The sequence below is a fragment of the Papio anubis genome, chromosome 2, assembly GCF_008728515.1.
Source record: "Papio anubis isolate 15944 chromosome 2, Panubis1.0, whole genome shotgun sequence".
Taxonomy (NCBI): Eukaryota; Metazoa; Chordata; class Mammalia; order Primates; family Cercopithecidae; genus Papio; species Papio anubis.
Window position 1 is genome coordinate 170,514,210 of NC_044977.1, and position 22,207 is coordinate 170,536,416.

Here is a 22,207-nt window from a genome sequence, read left to right on the forward strand (position 1 = left end):
TGGTTCTCAACACCACAGAAGCTACTTTTGTTACTGGACTGTTACCGAACAATTTTTAATGAAATCAATGGCACATGTAGTTGAGAAAAAAAAAAAATTATTTCAAGAAATCCAAACTATAAGGTATTAAAGGACTGCCATTCTCACAGAACCATAAAAATAAATATTTATTTCAAATTAAGGGATTCCAGCAGTCTGGAACAACGGTAGTAGAATTATACAGTTCAAACATTTTTCAAGTATTTTGTGCCTTTTTGCTGTGGAAATACTGAATGGATAGTAGCCTAACTTAATAAGTGAACGTACTGAGTTGATGCAGATCCAGATAGACTCAGTTGATACTTGCTTAATAAGTGAACTCTACTGGATTTTGTATGACAGACCCAGTTAATACTTAATGACTTTAGTTTCTGAACCACTAATCTAGACTCATGATCCAACAAGTATGAATAGGTATTCATGGTGCTCATGGAATGGAAATTTGAAATCCAAACTGTTTCAGAAGAGTTGTTACATAATATAATTATGTTGTATATTCAAGCGTGCAATTGTGAAATTTCACGTCAATGACCTTGAGGAAAATAAAAAAGTATGTTAATAATACTGCCTTATGTAAACATACTTTCAAATTTTTCCCCCTGAGTGCTTTCATATGGAGTCAAGGACCTGTAACGAGTAGATACAATAAAAGACACAGGGATATAAGTTTAGAAGAAGAGATACTTGAATACAGAGTAGCTAGTATCCGCTATCAGGAAGTCACACAGAATAGAATACAGTAGCCAGTAGAAGCCTTCTCCAGGGCAATATGTGTAAATGGCTCCCTGATGGGATGAAGATATCTTAAAGGGCTCCAAGTGACCCTAAACGTCACTGGGAGCTGCTTTTCAGGAACTGCACTTGCAGGATGAAGTACTAATGAACAGTAAAAGGGATTAAAAAGGAGGAACAAGGGCAAGAATCCTTGGAGTCTGTCCAATGTATAAAGTGCTCTGTTTATAAAAGACTAATCCAGTTGTTTAACAGGTGCTGCTTTTGGTGTCATATAGGATTCCCTTCAGAAAAGTCTATTCCTCTGCTCTAATTCTGTATTAATCAAGCAACCTATTAACCTTGTTCTATCCCTGAATGAACCATTCAGGCTAGAAGGGATAAAATGCAGCTTCTGAAATTCTGATACTTAGACCACTTGGATCAGAGTCACTTTGGGTTGTTAAAAATGCAGATTTCTAGGCCCTGCTCCAGACCCACAGAATCAATCTCCTAAGGTGAGCCTAGGAATCTGCATTCTAAAAAGCTCCCCAGTCAGATAATGGGCTGAATTTTGAGACTCAATAGACTAGATAGAGTTTATTTCTAACTGCTTTGCTTTAGAAGTTAATGTTTGTGAACATGGACTCAATTTGCCCAATAATTTTTTAATGTAAGAAAGCAGATATTTCTTTTGTGTCAGAAAGAAAAGTAGTTTTTACAGGCTCAAAAGGCAGCTCTTAAATATATTTTCATTTATGCATATTTATCCTCCATTGACTCATGAAATTTTAAACCAACACACACACACAGACACATACACGCAATATGTTATGACTGCTTTATCTGATTGGATGCCCCCCTATTAATAAAGCACATTTTCTACAGCTGTTTAAGAGTAAATTCATTAAATACATAAAATTGTGTATTTATGCAAGTATGCTTGAGAGAACAGAATAATGATGTAAAATAAATAAGGAAGTCCAGGCTGTCAGTGCCACAATGCATTGTTCCTGCCTGGGCTTCTGATTCCAGAACTCCCACAAACAGTACTTAAGTCTTTGACTTCTTGATTTTAAAATATCATTGAAGATAAGAAACTTATGAAACGGTTTCCAACTACTGCGTTTGCAAGATACGTCACTAGGGATTTAGCTATTTCTGTATCAAAGACCTTTTAGGACGATTGATGTATAATGACCTTGGAATGTGCCTTCTCTAATGATATCTCATCATCACTGATATAATGTTAGTGTATTAGTAAGTTTAGGGTTAAGTAGGCATTCCTCAGGTATAAGCAACTGAGCCTTGGTGAACTTTGCACATGCTCTCACAAGAAAATGATTCCACGTTGCAATAACTATATTGATTAGCTATACTTCAAAAGGGAAACTCATTCTAGCTTTGACTTCTCTCCCACAAATGTCATTGATTGAGAACTTATCGCATGCCGGCACTTTCTGTTTGTCTTCCTTCTTAACTCTCATAGTCACTTGTGCCACTGGTTGAGTTAGTTCTATCCTTATTCAGATTCACAAATGAGGAAATGGGGATCTAGAGGAATTAAGTAATTCAATCATTATCTGTAATCAATCAGAGGACTAGTCAAGTGGCAGAGTCACATTCAAACCCAGGTTGCCTGGCCCAAAGTCTATGTGCTTTCAACAATACTGTCCTGCTCTCATGTGACAATTTGTTTGAGTTGGAATACCTCCTCTAAGGCCTTCTAAATATTTGTCTGAATCTTTTTCCTTCCTTCCTCCTCCCATATCAACTTAGTGTTGTTTAATTATCTCCCAGAAGATGATCCTTGCTTAAAGTAGATTCTACCTTTCAGCTATTTTTATAGTAGTCTGCAACCCTGTTCCCCTTTCGTGGTTTGCACATTTATGTGCACACTCACATGTCAAGGGTATATGCATTAAAAAAAACAAAAAACAAAAAAAAAACCTGTTTTTCTGTAACCTCGCCTAGTGTTCCTTGGTTGAATAAGCTATGACCATAAGACTTTTAAAATACTTTTTTTGCCTTAAGCTTTGTTTATCTAGGTCTCAAGTTTTGTTTATGTAGACCCCCACCCCTACTTAACACTGAAGAATTTATTTAATCAAACTATTGGTATTTTATGAACCGCTACTGGAATTCACTTTTCAAACGGTGCTCATTCCTCGTTTAGATTATAATATGGTAAATGAAAATATGGCCGATTTAAAAAATGTAATTTTTCTTACCCAGTCTTACAAAGCAATGGTTCTCCCACTTCACCTCACATGCACACCCCCATCCCTAATTACTAAGGACATTTGTGAAAATACAGATTCCTAGGCCTTACCCTCCAAAGATATTGTAAATAAGTAGGGTGCGGCCCAGGAATCTGTACTTTAACCAAGCTTATTATGTAATTCTAATACAAATATTCTGTGATCCACATGCTGAGAAATCAACAGAAATATAAATGTTTTTCACTTATATAGGGCAATGCCCTAAATTAGCTGGAAACTTCTTAGCCAACTTTTGGGACCACATTTTTTTTCTCATAGGTACAACACATTTACCACTGACAGTAATGGCTGTTCAGTCATCCAACAAATATTTCTGGAAAGTCTAACTTAATCTAGGAATGGTGAATATCTAATAGACGAGATACGAGGCACATCTATCACCCTCCCCCATACCTGCAGTGCCCAGGACAGACGTCACTTATAAATCATGGGCATTCTTGTCAGCTGAGCCTGGACTCATGACTGTGAAACCACTCCGAATCAATCTTAGAGCAATAGCTAGGACACGGCTACCGGGTCTTTGCCCATAGGGCATCGAAATAAAAAGAAAACAAAAGAGTTAATTCATGTTTGAGAAATATTGGGAATATTGGCTAAATTTAGAGCTTTCTCCCTTCTTCCCTTTTCACTGAGTACCCTGTACTATCTCTGCAGCTTGGTGGCAGGCTCACTGCTATCCCAGGTCAGCAACTGTAGCTACTGGAGGCAGACAGCTAAAGGCCCATGGACAGGTGAGAAAACTGGCCCAGCAAAGACCTTTCAGGGCACTGAGATAAAAGATCCCTCCTCTATTCTTATTCCTTTCCTTCCTCTTACTTAAGGACCTCTCTACAGATGGGAAGCCAAACCAGGCTTCCTGCCCTGGGCATAAAAAAAATTCTATTTAGGGTTCAGTTATGATAAAAACCTTTTTACTATGGCTTTGGATCTTCCCCTTTCGATTCCTATTTGAGACTCAGAGAAGCCAAATGACTTAGCCAAGGTTACTTAAAGTTAAAAATAGAATTCAGTTCTCTGGACTCCTAGTTCATTGCTCTGCAGAGATTTAAGAACCTTGATGCAATTAGCTTATAAAAATAACATTGCATAGTCCTTTGTCCAGTAATTCTGAAATAACTTGGTCATATTTATATATCACGGCTTCTATCTTTGAGAATCTTTCATTAGGTCAGTCTCAACCGGGAATAAGTTTTGCAGACAGCAACTCTACATTGTTGTAAACTATATACCTTTAATAATATTTAATGTATTTCTGCAGAGGTGGAAAATTGCCTCATTATAATACCCCCAGGAAGAGTAGGTATTCATTATCTCAACCATGGCACAGCCTGGAGGGATTAAAAGAATAAGAGCACTGACGGCCCTGAATCTCAGCTCCACCTCTTCCTAGCTGTGTAACCAATACAAGTTACTTGGCCTCTCTGAGAACCTGTTTCTCTATAAAGCAATGAAATTATTTATCTGCTAGAGTTTTTCTAGAAGTGAATTCAGTCAATGGGTATAAAAATGCATAAATTCATGCCTGGCATGTCATAGTACTTAGCAAATGTTAGTTCCGCCTTTCTTTTTCTCTTACACATGCTACCTCAGTGTCTCCCAGGACCAGCAATATCTGTGAGGTCCAGTGAAAAATAAAAATATGGGGCCATTTGCTCAGAAGCAATTAAGGACTTCAAGATGGAAGCAGTAGAGCAGCCAACTGAGTGTGGGGCCCTTTTGAAGAACTACCCAGGACACACATCCACGTAGTCCAGCCCTGGCTGCGGGATTATCTCTGGAATGAATGCTCTCTCATCTTCTGTGTGGCTTTGTTTAGTCAGTGCTGAAGTTCATGGTGAGCACCTGAAGTACCAGCACAGGGTCAGAAGTCTGTTGGATTCAACCTCAGCTGTTCTACTTTCTATGAAACTTCCACAAGTCAGGAACCTCTTTAAGAAGTAAGCAAAGGACATGAACAGACAGTTTTCAAAAGGAGACATACATATGGCCAACAAGCATATGATAAAAAAGCTCAACATCACTGATCATTAGAGAAATTCAAATCAAAACCACAATGAGACACCATCTCACACCTGTCAGAATGACTGTTACTAAAAAGTCAAAAAATAACAGATGCTCACAAGATTGCAGAGTAAAAGGAACACATGCACTCTCGGTGGGAATGTAAATTACTTCAACCATTGTGGAAGAAAGTGTGATGATCTCTCAAAGACCTAAAAACAGAAATACCACTCAACCCAGCAATTCTATCACTGGGTATATACCAGAAGGAATATAAATCGTTCTATCATAAAGACACATGCACCTGTATGTTCACTGCAGCACTATTCACAATAGCAAAGACATAAAATCAACCTAAATGCCCATCAACTGTAGACTGGAAAAAGAAAACGTGGTACATATACACCATGGAATACCATGCAGCCATAAAAAAGAATGAGGTCATGTCCTTTGCAGGAACATGGATGGAGCTGGAGGCTATTATCGTTAGCAAACTAAGGCAGGAATGGAAAGTCAAATACTTCATGTTCTCACTTATAAGTGGGAGCTAAATGATAAGAGCATGTGGACATATAGAGGGAAACAACAGACATTGGGCCTATTGGAGGGTGTAGGGTGGGAGGAGGGAGAGGATCAGGAAAAATAACTAATGTGCACTAGGCTTAGTACCTGGGTGATGAAATAATCTTTACAACAAACCCCCATGGAAGAAGTTTACCTACATAATAAACCTGTACGTGTACCCCTGAATCTGAAATAAAAGTTAAATGAAAAAAAACCCCTCCTTAAGGCTTGTTTCTTCTCCTGTAAAGGAGTCTAATAATAATGCTTTGTTCACAGGGCTCTGGTGCAGGTGAAAAGAGACTAAAGCAGGAAAAAGTACTAATCCAGGGCCCTAGCACTGAGGACTCATGTGTTGGCTGACATTATAATGTCTTTCCTTCCCTTATACATCTCCCAAGTCTTCAGGCTTTACTAATCCAATAGGTTGTATTTATGAGTTTCCACAGGAAGTGCCATCCAGGACCCTGCCAAGGCACCCATGTCCAGAGAGAAAAGCTTGCAAAATGGACAGAATCTCCATCATTGATTATTTTAATGCATGGACACTTCAGAACTAAGCATAGTGAATTGCCTTGATTACAACATAAAATGATGATGTGCTATTAATGAAATTAATGGAGATAAAATATCTGTAGCTTGTAGTGGAAATTTGTTTTCTAATATATTTGCATTATCATCTCATTTAATGAACCCTATCCCTAAAGCACCCTGTCCACCGATTACATTATCATCTCCATTTTACAGGTGAAGAGATGAAGTTTCCAAGACATTTAGTGATTTGCTCCAAGGTGCATGCTAATCTGATTCCTAGTCTAGTGTTCCTTTTTCCCCATCAACAAGAATGTGGTTAAAGCAGCATTTATGTGTCTGTCTCATCTATTCCTGTGCATAATTGCTTTACTACTTCAACCAACGACTATACAAATAATTTCATGTAGTTTTCAAAAACAAAGGGAAATTGGACAAAGTAGTAAATAACTCATTTTACATTTAAATACGCTTGAGGAGCTTCAGAAAAATGTAAAAGTTTGAAATTCTATCTAATTGTTCACAAAGCCTGTGCTATGCTATCACAGTTTTCATTAAAAGTGGTCATTTAGGAAATTTAGTATCCTGGATGGATAATTTCCCAGAGTAAAAGACCCACTAACAGGGAATTGTGGTCATCTGGACTTGGGGCATGTGTTTTATTGGTGCAATAATTATGGGAGAGTTGTCATTTTCCAACCCTGTTTTGGAGGTGGAGGTGAGTGGAAAAAGCCGTATCAGCCCTGCACTGCCTGCCTCTGAACTTTACATGAGAAAAATAAACTCCCTTTTACTTCCCTTTATTTTGGGTTTCTGATATTCCCAGCTAAATCTAATCCCAATACAGCCACTCTCCTGAATTTCCTCCCCAGATGAAAGCTTAGATTTCCATTTCTGGCAAAATGGAGCTAAAAGACAGACGTGCGTGGTGAATGTGCATTCACCATTCTTTCAGCTTCTGCTGAAGATTTTTCACCTCCCCGGCCTCTGCTGAACTTACTTGTTGGGACATGACCATATTGGTGGTTCTACTCTGGAGAGTTCCGGCCTTACGTCAACCTCCTCCAGAATGCAACAATGAAGGGGTGACATAGAAAATAATCTCCAAAGATGGCCACCATCAATTTTTTCCTTCCCTATATGCACATGCCACCCCCTCTTGAAAAGGGGGTCTATTTCTCCTCCCTTTTAAATCTAGGGTAGCCACGTAACTTTGACCAACAGAATGTGGAGGAAGTGATGTTCTGGATGATGGGACTTCTTATCCCCAGGCTTGAGAGAGGACTGGAAGTTTCCTTTTTGAAGCCAGCTTCTGTGTAAAAGGCTGACTACCCTAAAACCGCCAAGCTGTGAGAAAGCCAAAACTAGCTACGCAGTGAGGCCACAGGAGAAGCACCAGCTCATCCTATAACTAAGTCAGTCCTTCTTGGGGCTTCTATCACAGCCCAGCCACTAGCTGAATAAGGCTGAGTCGGTGACCCCTAATCAATGACCAAGGAAGCAAAAACTGCCTGGCCAATGCTACCTGAAGTCCTGACCCATAGAATTTAAGAAATAATAAATCATCATTATCTGAAGCCACTAAGTTTTAGGATGGTTTGTTAGAGAACAATAGATAACCGAAATAGCTGGGGAAGGATGAGAGAACACTTCTGAGGTAAAGACAGGGAGAACTGGTGAGAAAACCCTACTCTGCTGTCAGTTTCTCCCTGGCTCCCAGTCTCCCAGGACTGAGATGTTTTTTAAAAAGTGGGAAGCACAACTATTATTTCCATAGACAAGTAAACTCTGCATTCCCAAGAATTAACCTACAATGCAAATTTGGAACACAACTTGTTCAGAAGTTGGCAACTTATTCAATGCCCTTCAGCACTCATTCTTGACATACAAGTGATATTGAGCACCACTGTTCATTTATGTGTCAGACTAATGCCTTGTATGTGAAGCAGACATGAATACCAGGTTAGTCCTGAGCAATTCCAAGGACAGTAATAGTACTATACAATTGTCTGTGTACTATATCTGGTGTAACATGATTACGGGTAATTATGTTAATCAGTACTTTTTATGGCCATCTATTTATTGAATTTGGTTTTCTAAAAGAAAAAATGAATACCAAGGTATATATGATCTACTGAAAACCTTTACTTATTTCACCACAAAAGTTTCTCAGAGGAAAATTCTCTACGCCAACCCAGCAGAAGACAAGATATTTAAATAGAGAAATTTTTATAAACATGCTTTCCAGGGACACACTAAGCATGTCAATGGAGAATCATTTTACTAAAACTATCTGCTTGGTTACTAAGAATCATCAAAGTATTTATAGTTCAGTTAATTTAAGAAGAGGGCTTCAGAGTTTTTAATTTCTGAAATTAGTACAGCTTTTTAATTTCTGAAATGAATATTAAAATGGTGGCTTGAAAGTGTTTTGGTGGACAATATTTTTCAACTATGATTGGCTGCTAGAAGCATTTGGAATCCTTCCATTCCTGCCTGTCTACCCCCTCCCCCACCAGAGGTTTCAGTTAATTGTTCTGGGGTGGACATCAGGCAACAGGATTTTTAAAAAAATACTCCATAGGATTCTAATACCCAGCTAAGACTGAAAACATCATTGAAAGAGTGTGGGCTTTGAAATAATCCCTAGGATTGAATTCCAAGCATCAGTAGTTTTATAACTGAGGCAAATGGCAAAACCATTGTAAGGTTCTATCTATGGCAGTGGTTCTCAAAGTGGGATCCCTTAGTAAGCAGCATTGGCAATACCTGGAGAACTTATTGGAAATGAAAATTCTTTGGTTCCACCCAAACCTACTGAATCAGAAAGTCTAGGGAAGGGGGTGGGGCTCGGCCTCCAGGTGGTCCTGCCACAGGCTACAGTTTGAGAAGTACTGTGCCACATGATAAGAATTACAAGGGCTGACTCTATGTACCTTCGTCATTCCTCAATAGCGACATAAATTTTCACAGTCTAGAACTCTTCTCTCTCTCCTTGTCAAGGTATCTTGCTTTTTAAAAAATTGTAAAAGTCTAGTAGCAAAAACTTCAAGAAAGTAAATGCATTGTTTTATTTCTGATTCTTCACTTTTATCGTGTTATAATTAGAAAAGCAGAAAGAATTAAAAAACTCCTACTTTGTAATGTTATTAACATTTGATATAAATTTGGCTTTTACAAGAAATATCAAATTTTGCATATTGTTAAAAAACTTCTTAATCTGCTTTTTCACACACCACATCTTTTACATGCTACTATTTAATACAATATTTGTGCATATTTTTGGTGTAGACTTATATTCCATTATATAAATATACCATAATTTATTGAATCCATCCTTTATCAGTTGTTTATAATTTTTGCTTTTATAAATACTGTTCCCATTAATTATTTAAAAATTGTTTACATCCACGATGCCATTCTTGGGATCAGTTTTCAAGGTGTGGTATTGCTGGATGAAAGCATGCAGTGGCTATTAACGCACGTTGACAAATTGTCCTTAAAAAAACTGCACCCTTAGCAAGGGATGAGAATGCCAACTCTTTCATACCACAGTTCTTGCTATATATTACTAGTTTGTTTAATCTTTGTCAATTTAATACAAGGATGAGTTCATAGTGTTTTTCTTTAATGAAGTTAAATCTTTTTGTCATTTTGTTTTTGTTTACTGCCTATTTGTATTTCTTTATTCTCATTATTTGTCCATTTTTTTAAAAATGTGAGTATTCACCTTTTCTTTCCTATTGAATTGTAAATGCTCCTTATATATTAAGGATTACTTTTACCGACAATTGAAGGTAAGAAAGATATCATAAAAACTCAATTGAGTAATATCAGAATGAGTTAATTTCAATTTATTGTTAATAAGAACTATAAATAATTTGGTTGGATTAGACTATTGCAAATCTGGCAACAATCAGCATCTATTTCCCTTTCCTAGGCCTGAGCTATGCTGAACAAAATTTAGTCCTTCTCTGATGATTGGAGATCTTGTGGTGCCTATGGGGGATTATTCTAAATTTTCCATTGTGCAAAGAGAATGAGACACAGAAAACCCAAGTCCTGGCTCCACAGGCTACCAGTTGGACAACCTAGACTGGGCAAGTAATTTAACTTCTCAGTGCTTTGGTTTCCTCATCTTTCAAACAGAAATAACAAAAATAACCTCTACTCATATGATGACTATGAGAAACAATATGTGTAAGAGTTAAGCACATAGATTTCAGAGCCTTTCTGGATTTGAATTCCCACTCTACCATTTAATAGCTATTGAGTTGGGAAAGTTCTTAATCCCTCTGGTCCTTAGTTTCCTTACCTGTATAATGAGGAAAATAATATAATTTACCTATTAGGGTGGTTGTAAGGATTAAATAAGTAAAACCTAGGTACCTACCTATCTATGTATCTATCTATCCATGATACCTGTTTACCTATCATCCATATAGCTACCTATCGATAGTCTATCTGGCATTTAGAACAGTAGCTGGCAGGTAATAAGCACAATAATCATTATAATTAAATAAAATAACTTTATATTATGTCCTTTCTTAACCACAGTCCCTCACAAATGTCACTGGTAGGGACTATAACTGCTATAGGGGCCACCGCAATATTGGTAGTTGTATAAAATTGGGTCGAATCTCTACCAAACCCAGGACATACTCTGGAAATGAGTCTCTGAATAAGGCTCTAGCACGAACTTGCTTTTTTGGTGATTCACCTCATTCTGTTCAATGTGAAGGGCAGGAAAACCAATCTGGCTTTTGTTAGCTGAATAGACTGCAAAGCTAACCATGTGAATCGATTTTTTTGCTTCCATCCTAGAAACCCACCTTCAGCAGACAAGCCATAAAAATAGTGTACCCAAGGTGCTCTAAGACAGGGTTACGTCGTTTCCTCTCACAAAGCAGAACACTAAATTGATTTTTAGATTAATTGTCTATAGTTGGGTTAACTAAATTCTGTGTTCTCTGATTCATGCTCTGTACTAGTTCACAAGAAAATTTTTGGTCTTAATACTTAATATGAATCATAATTAATGCAAAAGATAATTAAAAGAATCTCTCAGCATTTTGGTCATTTTATCAGATGAAACTCCCACTTTTATCCCCATGATTTACACTGTATAAAAGAAAATATACCCATATGGAATACGCTAGTGAATCAAAAACAAAGCCAGTGCCCAAAATACAAATCAAAAACACTGTCTAGAACAACAGGCTTCAACTAATGAATTAAAATGATTGCTGGTTTCTTTAAAATATTAAGCTCATCGATGCTTGCCAAAAACCCCTTGGCTAGCTGAGGGATTCAAACTGCATTGTTCAGCTAGAGTTTGAAATCCTTCCATTCATCATTGACATGTGAGAGACAAGACAAGGTTTTTGACAAAAAGGGGATGAGGCGCCAGATGGTTTCCATCTGTATCTCCATTGATTGTACAATGAAAACCCACCTTCCCTAATCAGAAGGCTGTGCCATACATGGAAAATGAATACCCAGTGTTTTTAAAGAAGCACAATCACCCCTTCCCAACCATAGATGTATAAATATTAATGAACACAATCTGGTTCTAAGCAAATTTAGCATGAACTTTTAGCAACCCTCCCTTGACAACTTCCTCTCTTTTTAACTGAATTAAGCTTCTAAGTTCTGTGATTAAAAATAGCAAACCCTGCACTGAAGTTGGATCTGTGACTGAGGTAAACCTCTCCCTTCCAGCTAGTAACCAGTTAACGTAGCTCATATGATTGTGTGCTTTTTATAACCAAAAAAGGGTCTTAATTTGAATGGATGTTTAGCACATATGAATAGTGAGATATAGAATCCATACAAATAAGCAGAAAATTGATAAATTAACCTATCATTTATGCCATGACTATTTCCAAAAGTACTTGAGCAAATTTAGAGATTATTACACACAATACTGAGATACTTGTTAAATAACTTTATTTCTGTAAAACCCATACTATATCATATATTGATGCATATTTTAACTTTCCTGTAAGCTAATAGAGAGTGTTAAGACAGTTTTAATAACTAATGTTAAAAATAAAATAGTAGATTCCTTCCTTGGCTTTTGAACTTGAATCATAGTATCACAGTATCTCTAACCAAGAAGATTTCGTTAGTCTTATTCCTTCTTGATTTACTTCCTGAGGCTTTCCTCTAAATATCAAAAGAGACTTAGATTTGAAAATTTCCATTAATTCCTTCCTTTGTTTCTTTTCTTTTTAGTTCAAACTAGGAAGGTTTGCATTCGTGCTCCAGCTTACATGTCTTTAATCTGTTGAAGCAATGCATTTTCCAAGAAGCATATTCCATGTTTTCACCACTAATGGTTCCCTGTGGATCAAAGTGGTAAGTCTTTTAAAGTAAAATATATCAAATCAGTCCAAAGATAATACGAAAAATTAAATCCACATAGTAAGCTTTAGTCTTCATGTGACTGGAAGGAATTAATCTTTTTCCTCTCCTGCAACATGCATTGTCCTCCTGCTGTCAATAAACAAAATATTACTGAGTACCTACTATGTGCCTGGCATTAGGCTAAGCACTGAAGATCGACCCATTGGACAGTGTTGCTATTCTCAGGCACAGATGCTATTTCAGAGCCATCCTTCAGAGATTGGCTAAAGAATGTTCTTTGCTGTATGATAGCAACATTGTGCACAGAGCTCACAAGTATTTCCATTGCAAGTGATCAAGCCTATCTCTTAGCCCCCAGTTGCCTTTTGGGAATAAGTTCTCAGTGGAACTTGCCAGTGTTACCAGCAGTGTTGCTGTTTGTTTAAGGTTCAGTTTCACCAGGTCATGGCAAGTTTTTAAAACTCTTCCTAGCCCAATTTGTTTGTCAGCAGCATGATCAGATATCAGAATAACATCAATAAAGCTGGAGCAAAATATGAGCTAAAGCTGCAGAGAAAATGCTGAGCTTATCAAAATGCGTTTTGGGTTATGTTCGGGGCAAGAAGAACAGGAAAGGCTAGACCCACAGCTTGAGCCAGATGGTGCAATGTTAGCATTAGACAAAGAGGAAGAGAAATAATTTCTCTCCTCGTTTCTTTTGTAATTTTCATCAAGAACAATACTATCCAAACTGCAAAGAAGATACTTTAAATGGTTCATTTTAGTAGTAAACTGAAAAAATAAGAAGATTGAAAGTAAGTTAAAAAAAAAAAAAGAAAAAAAAAGTAAGCACATATATGTGTTTAAGTCTCTAGGCTCAGATGCACTGGATCTTCAGAAATAATGGGAAAAAACAAACAAGCAATAAATAATTTTTTGACATATGAGAAAATTAAAATTTTTCTTGATTATCAAAAGAGGGAGCTGGGGCAGTGAGGGGAGAAATGTAGATGTGGAAAACAATATTCCATAAAATAGTCATAAAAACCATAATTCTATAAGTTACATTTAAATATATGGTTTATGAGTACTATTAAAAGAAAATTATGAGGTATTCAAGAAGAGGTAGCACAGAGTTGGGGAGGAGACATAAATATGTCATATATGATATGTGATATTTGACATATATACTATATGTTACATTACATATACATATATATCAATATATGTAAATATAGTCACCTTGATATATATGTATATGTAATATAACATATATGTAAGTTATATGCATATAGGCAAGGTTGCATCACATCCCTATTTCAGCAAGGTATTTGACAAAGTCTCACAAGATATCCTCAGGGTAAGACTGTAGAATATGGTATGAATGACAAAGAATGAATGAATGAATTGGACAACTGTTAATTAATTAATCAATGTCACTTGAGGAAATGGTATGTAGAAATATCCCATTGAGCTCTTTCCTGTCAAAAAATTTATTGATTTGGGTGAAGACGAGAGAATTATCATCACAATTGAATGGTTGTAGATAACTGACATAATCATGTTTCAAAATGAATCTGAACAAATGGGTAAAAGAAATCAGATGGAAATTTTTTTTATGTAATTATTTTTGTAGAGACAGGGCCTTACTATGTTGCCCAGGCTGATCTTAAACTCCTGGCCTCAAAATGATCCTCCTGCCTCGGCCTTCCAAATGCTGTGCTGGGATTACAGGCATGAGCCACTGTGCCCAGTCTCAGATGAAATTTACAGAAGAAACTATAAAGTACTGCACTGAATATCCAAAACTTGGTTAGAAATTACAGGATGTAGGGTTTGGGGAGACTGGATGACAGCAGTTTAAAATTAAAAAATTTAAGTTGACACAGTAGTATGGTGGCAAATTTGAAAAAAAAAATTGTCAGTAGGATCTTAGAGAAAGAGTAACAGAACATATTTGTCCTCTTCACTCCCATTATTCGTTGTCATCCTGGTGGTGATGAGGACTTTATCACATACTAGCAAGTGCTATAAGGAGAAATTACCATGAGCAAGAAGTGGCCCTGTTTGTTTTGTTATTGATCCACTGTGGAGTTTATCAGATTGATCCTCAGGAACTGGCTGACCTGGGACATAAGTAAAGTATGAAATGAAAGATCCAGGATCCTTAGAGGAAGTCTAAAGAATAGAAAACAAAAGAGAGAAAGTGAAGCAAGCATGAGGTATGGATATGGAAATAGACACAGCGTTCCATGACATAGACCAAAAGCAGCTTCATATGTGAAAGTTTCATTTATGAGAGAGCCTTTGCATTGAAGATCAAAGGGGAACTCATAGACTGCTAAATAAGTTATGCTAGTACAATTGTTTTTCATATGAGAAAAATGGAATCAGATCTCTACCCCATGCCATATAACACAAGAATCCATTCCAGATGAAATATATGCTTAAATGTAAAGATAACATTTTTAAAGAATATAAATTTATTACCACTGAACTCTATACCTAAAATGGTAAAGACAGTAAGTTATATGTGTATATATTTACCTCAGTGAAACCTTTAAAAAAGACATTTAAGTCCTAAAAGAAAGAAAATATAGAATAGAAAGAAGAGAATTTCTTAAGAAAAGTTTAAAAATTACTAACCATAAAAGAAGAAATTGACAAATTTGACTACATTAAAATTAAGTCCTAGAAGAATGACTCCCACAAACAATAATGGTGAGAAGAAGAGCTATTCTGCCTTCAACAAGGTGGTGACCCAAGAATACATCATCAACATTCACAAGATCATCCAGGGAATGGGCTTTAAGAAGTGGGCTTGAGCACTCAAAGAAATTTGCCATAAAGGAGATGGTATTCCAGATGTGTGCATTGATGCCAGGCTCAACAAAACTGTCTGAGCCAAAGGAATAAAGAATGTTCCATACTGTATCCAAGTGCAGTTGTCCAGAAAATGTAGTCAGAATGAAGATTCACCAAACAAACTCATGCACTGGTTACCGGTGTACTTGTCATCACCTTAAAACATCTACAGACAGTCAATGTGGGTGAGATCTAACAACTGGTTGTCAAATAAAGTTTATAAGACTGCTAATAAAAATAGCATATGTTCATTAAAAAAATTCCATAAAGTGAAATAGTAAGCCAAAAATTGGGAGAATTTTGCAACACCTAAAAATGACAAAGGATTACTCTCTCTCTCTCTACACACACACACACACACACACAAGTTTATAATTTCTATAAATCAAAAGAGAAATGAGTGAAGACATGAACAGTATTTAACCAAAAAAAGGAAGCATCAATGGTAAAGACAGGAAAAGATGTCGAACCTCATTAGAAATCAAAACATGCTTTTTCAGATCACAATAAGGTACATTTTAGATGGACAAAATTTAACAGCCTGACATTACCAAATGTTAGCAAGGATGTGGAGCAAAAAAGAAGCCTAATGCACTGCTGCTTGGAGGGAGTGTTGACTAGTTCAATCATTCTGAAAAACACATTTGAGTTACCTAATAAAGAATATATTTACCCTCTGATCCAGCAATTCTACTCCTAGAAAAACTTACTCAACATGAACCAAAGACACATGCAAGAAAATTCACAGTAGCTTTATTTGTAATAGCATATCACTGGCAATAAACTCTCCAAAGAAGAAATAACCCAAAAATCTACACAGACTACACAGAACAAAGTGATATATTTGCGTAGCAGAACATTATACAGCAGTGGAAAATGGATAAATTCCAGCTTTATATACTGGATGAATACATCTTAGAAATACAAATATGAATGAGAAAAGCAAGTTGTAGGAACATATATATGACATGCTACCATTTTTATAAAACCCACAGACTAGCCAAATTTTAGAATATATTGTTTAGGAAGATAAACACACATATGTAGTACAGCTAAAACTCATCCAAATGATAAACACAAAATTGATAATAGGGAGGCAGGAGATAGGATCAGGGAGGAATACTACATATTTAATATCAATATTATTGGTAATATCCTACTTCCTCAAATGAGTGTTGGCTTCATGGGGGACTTAATCCATTACCAAGCTTCATAGACTACATATACGTCATAACATGTAAATTTATTTGTACATAAAACAAATTAAAGAAAGAAAAGAAAAAGAGAGAGACCAAGGAAGGCAGGCCTCTTTAACCCCACCAAAGTTATGTAGGCACTGCCTGGCAACCCAAGGTGTAAAGAAACATTTTGCTTCTTTCTCTGTATTTCAAATGGGTTATGAGTCAACATACAGCTTAACATTGGATTCTTTCTGGAAATGGGCTAGTCTGTCTAATTTTTCATTAATTCTATGTCAGTAGGGCAAGGTTACCAAGGTACGTACACCTTCTAGTTAAGAGAGGGGAACCTCTCACCATATTCAGCACTAAAGCTATATCTGTAGTATATACAACATGAACCAAATACTTCTCATAAAATATAGTTCCAAGAATTGAACTATATTTTATGAGAAGTACTCGAAAAAATAAAGAGCTTCCCGGGAAAGTTAATGTAGACACTGGGGTGTTGAAAATCCATTTCACACGAATGGCTAAGTGAACTTGAATTTGAGATATTCAACTGAGAGAAGAGATTAGGAGAACTGTGATAGCTAACTTCAGAAATTAAAAAGAAATGCTGTGAAATTTTTAAAAAATTTTTGCTTTATGCTGCATATAGAGTGGCTCCCCGCTGCCAATGGATAGAAATGTACTGAGGCTGATTTAAGGTTTGAAAATTAAAATATCAGCCCACAACAGCTAGTTGGATGACTGACTCTAGATGGTGGCCTATTAGAGTCCAACAATTTCCTAGAGCTATCAGAGAATGTTATCCTTTAAAAATGTTTGGAACTCCCATTTTTCCTATAATGGATTATATTTTATAATTCAGACCACAGCTTAGTATATTTTTGGTTTAAAAATAATAATATTATATAATGTTTGTCTTGAATTCAGTTATATGATTTATTTTTCATTTCTACTAACTTAGTTCCAGAGATAAAGAATGAATGACTCTGCTTCTCACTAACTACCTAACTCTGTGTAATTCACTTAATCTCTCAAAGCCTCAGTTTCTTCAGCTGTAAAATGGGAATAATAACAAGACCTATCTGTAGTGGGTTAAATAGTGACCCCCCAAATCTGTCCAAGTTCTAATCCCTGGAGCCTGTGAATATGTTATCTTGCAAAGGGACTTTGCAAATGTAGTTAAGGATTTTCTGATGAGGAGATTATGCTGGATTATCTGGTGGCCCAGTATGGTCATAAAATTCCTTATAAAAAGGATGCAGGAGAGGTCAGAGGCAAAGGAGATTATGTGATGATGGAAGCATAGATTAGAGTGATGCACTTTCTAAAATGGAGGGAGAAGCCAAAAAATCAAGGAGACATGTGGCCACTAGAAGCTGAAAAAGGCAAGGAAATGGATCCTTCGCTTAGAACCTCCACGAGGAATTAGTTCTGCAGACCCTTTGACTTCAGCTCTGAGAAACTCATTTCTGCCATCTGACCTCCAGAACCGTAAAATAATACATTTGTGTTGTTTTAAGCAACTAAGCTAGTGGTAATTTGTTACAGCAGCAACAGGAAACGAATTCACCATCTCATAGGGCTTTTGTGGGGATCACATGAAATAAACCAGTAAAAAGTTCTTGGCTTCTATTACTATTATCATTGACCTTATTTTCTCAAAATGAAGATTCAGTGTCACAATTCAGTAACTGCCCTCAGTTATTTCCCTCATAAGGCGTTTTCATACTCCTTGTACGTTAATGACACGGGGAAAAGACCCTGGATGGGAGTAAGGAATTCACAGCCATAATGCTGAGGGTCCTGACAGCTGCTCGACTTCTCTAGGCCTCCATCCCTTAGCTATAATTAGAGGCTTGATTGTTCTAGCTCTAAAATGCAAAGATTATGTGCTTACTTAGGTAGTCCAATAAATGGTTTCTAAGTCCACCCTCTTGCTCCTCTCTGATGGTTTATCTTGCAGCTAGTGTCTGAATTCTCTAGTGCCAACTGCCCCTGGGTTATCTTTACTTTGGGCACTGATTAACCAGGCAGTCCTAATTCCATGCTTTAAAAAAAGGAAGATGAAAAGAGGACTAGCGGTTCTTAGCTTAAATTTATGTTTAAAAAATATATTCGGTGTTTTACAAATTATGTTCTTAGCAAAAAATCCTAGCTTTAAGGGTCCATGTAGATTTGCCCTGGAGCCTTCTGTTTTTAATTCAAGGCAGTTGCTTTCAAGAACAGGGTTGACTGGCCATCCTCACCAAGTGTTCTGCCAAGGCTCTTATCCTCCTAAGTGGCAGGACGTTTGACACACTTTCCTTGTTGCTAAAGGTTTAGATAATAGTACATAGGAATCAAACATGACCAAAATAGAACAGACACCAAAGTAATGTTGAGCACAAGCTCTTTCATATCTCCACTTTCTCCAACTCACCATGGAGAGAAGGACTGTGAAAAAGCTTTGCCATCCATAAAATATTCTTTAAATGCAAAACATTCCTCTTGATTTGAACTCAGCATAGGGTTGGATGTTGTGATAGAGATTCAGACGGCACTCAGTTGACACAGAGAAAGTGCTACTTTGATATGAGGCAACCCTCAAAACTTCCTTCACAAGGTGGTCTTGAGAGAAGAGTAGATCTTTACTAGCTGGAGAAAACAACAGGGACATTTTGTGGAAAAGGAATGATGTGTGCAAATGCAGAGAGGCTTCCTCTAAAAGAAGAAGTTACTGTGTTTGGCATGTCATGGGGAGGGAACAGACACTAACAGGAGATGATGCTAAGGTTAGCTGCTACCGGTCTGTGCTTGCCATACTGGTCATCTGAATTTTACTTTGTAGCATTCAGCAATTAAAGAGACAACTGTCATCAGGGATGGGGCATGTTCAGATTGGTTTTTTTTTTTCAGAAAATAGGTAAAAACTGGTAGAAGTATCCAGTATGTGACAATAATTGAGGTCTGGGAGGGGGCTGTCAGAGTGAAAAGAGGGAGGTGTTCAACTGGAGCTGCCTTCATTGAAAACCAAGTGGATGTTGGAGAGACAAGGTCTACAAGGACCTGGAGGCTTCCAGCTTGGCTGATTAGGTGTATGGCAGCATCACTGGTCACACTATAAAAACAAGGATGGAGGAAGACAGAAAATAGGTTGGGACCACAGACACTAAACTGAGTGGGTAGATGGAAGGTAAAGAGAAAATGAGAACCCTAGAGAAAAGAACCACTTGGGCAAAGTAAGGCACGGAAGCAGACAGGAAATGCGTAGGCAGAGGGACACAGGAGATTTAAAAAGGATGATGTCAGAGAAACCAGATGCAGAAAGATGGACATGGAGGAGCAGATCAGCTGCTGTGCCAAATGTGGCAATATGGTCTGGTAAGTAAAGGACAGAAATGGGCACCACAGAGCCACATCCAAATCCCCAGGACCCTGAGCATCCCCGTGTGGAGGTGAACTCTTCCCCTCTCCCTAACTTGGTGAGATACTTCTCACGACATTTGACATATGCCTTGTGCAAAGTATGGGTATATCTGCTACATGAAGCCAAGGGGAATGGAAGCTTTCCCATATTCCCATAATGCCAGAAGGCAGAGCCTGGGTCTAGCCACCCCCACTCAACAACTTAAAACCAAATCAGTCCCCAAAGTATTGAAAAGGCAAGATAGGAAACAATGAGTAATGTGGGCCCAGGAATGAAACCAAAGCATGCAGCAATATGCACACATGCAGATGCAACGCTGGCCTCCTCCTCCGCGGCCCTTCCAAACTGTTCAGAAAGAATAGACGATTAGGCCTCAGTATAATTCATTCTCTTTCACAGAAGTAGAAATTAATTGCCGCTGAAGTGACTAGAGAAAGCAAAAAACTACATAAATGCTTATACACACAATAATCATTAAATGTGCCCTTCAGAGCAGTCGTGGGAGAAAGTGGGGATTGGGAGAGAATTAAAAATGACACTTATGTACTGAGACCTCAGGGTGAGTCAGAAAACAATAAAATTCCTGTTAAAGGAAAAAGAGAGGAAAGAAATAACACTGGTATAACAATGTATAGTGTATATCTGGGGGCAAGTGCAGGGAGCTGTGCTTTTTGCATGGTAGGGAATGCTAGATCCTAAGAGAGATCCTAAGGGAGATCCTAAGACATACTGCCTTTCTAAGTTGGGGGGAAAAGAACAGAAGAAGGAATACTGGCAGGAGACTGAGTCACACAGAGGAAAGCCCAGCGCTGCGAGGGAACACAAGAACTGTACGCACCACTCCAAGTTTCTCATAGCCTCAGAAAAGGATGGCCCAGTGTGTAAACGCACAGCAGTAAACAAGACATGCCTCAATGCACGACTTGATCATGAAAGACGGAGTCAGAACGCAAAGTTCAGGTTTCTTAAAATATATAGATAGTACACACACACACACACACACACAAATGCACACACACTTCTCTTTCTCGAGTTTAAAAAATTGTATCTGTCTGCTTGAGTAAATTGGAAGTTTAACAACAGCAATGGGTGCTTTTTAGCTTTCCTCTGAGCCTGACCGTTGAAAATAACTCAAGTTACCAGAATGCATTCTACATTTCACATTCTTGCACTGCCCTTAAATACAGACTCTGAGGACGCATTTCTATGCTTAGAGCACACATTATTCCCTGGTGGGGTGGCCTGGAAGATCACATACATCTAACCACCTGGGCCAGGCTTCTTTGAGTTGCTGTGAATTGCTCATTTACCAGGAAAGATTCTCTTCTTCTGCGTGATGTATAACTATGTGAATCTCTTCACATGATGATCAGAGAATCAGCTAATTAATACTAAAATCAGGTACAGATAGAAACATTCCAGTTCTCAGGTCTGGCCAATGTAGTAAAATCCACTTTAGAAAATGGGAACCCTTAAGTCTCATTGCAGAGAGTTGATGCAAAAGAGATCATCCAGTCCCTATATCAATCAAATGTGTGTGGACCTAGTGCTTTTCTCCATGATCATAAAAATGTGTATATATATATAATGAAATATTATTCAGCCAATAAGGCATGACATCCTGTCATTTGCACCAATATGAAATGGAATTGGAGGTCATTGCATTAAGTGAAATAAGCCATCCACAGAAAGACAAATATCGCATGTTCTCACTCATATGTGGGAGTTACAAAAGTGGATCTCATGGAGGAAGAGAGCAGACTGGTGCTTCCCAGAAGCTGAGAAGAGTAGGGGCAAGATGAAGAGAAGTTGGTTAATGGGTACAAAAATACAGTTAGATGGAAGGAATAAGGTCTAGCACTCAAAAGTACAGCAAGGAGACTATAGTTAACTATTGACTGTACATTTCAAAATAGCTAGAAGAACTGGAATGTTTCCAACACAAAAAAATGTCTGTAGCAATGGATATACTAATTACCCTGATTTAATAATTACACGTTGTACACATGTATCAAAAGATCACATGTACACAAATATGCACAACTATTATATATTAACAAAAAAGTTTGCTGGAAAAAAGGCAGGTAACAGATCTTTGTTACTTTTCTGGATTTATTCAAGGATCCTCCTGTCTATGTACGCCAAGCCAGAAAGCAGATACAGGGAAGAAAATGAACATACTTTTGGGCTCAAAAACCAAATTTACCCAGCAGGAAATGGGTTTTCCCTTCTCTGAACTCCTATACAACTCTATACCTCCCTGATGACACAGA

The 22,207-nt window shown here is 37.4% G+C and overlaps 1 protein-coding gene across 11 annotated transcripts in view; it reads right to left on the bottom strand.

Moving 5' to 3' along the window:
• The window catches only part of THRB (thyroid hormone receptor beta), a 365,609-nt gene that overhangs the window by 284,563 nt on the left and 58,839 nt on the right, over positions 1 to 22,207 (bottom strand). The window lies entirely within an intron of this gene.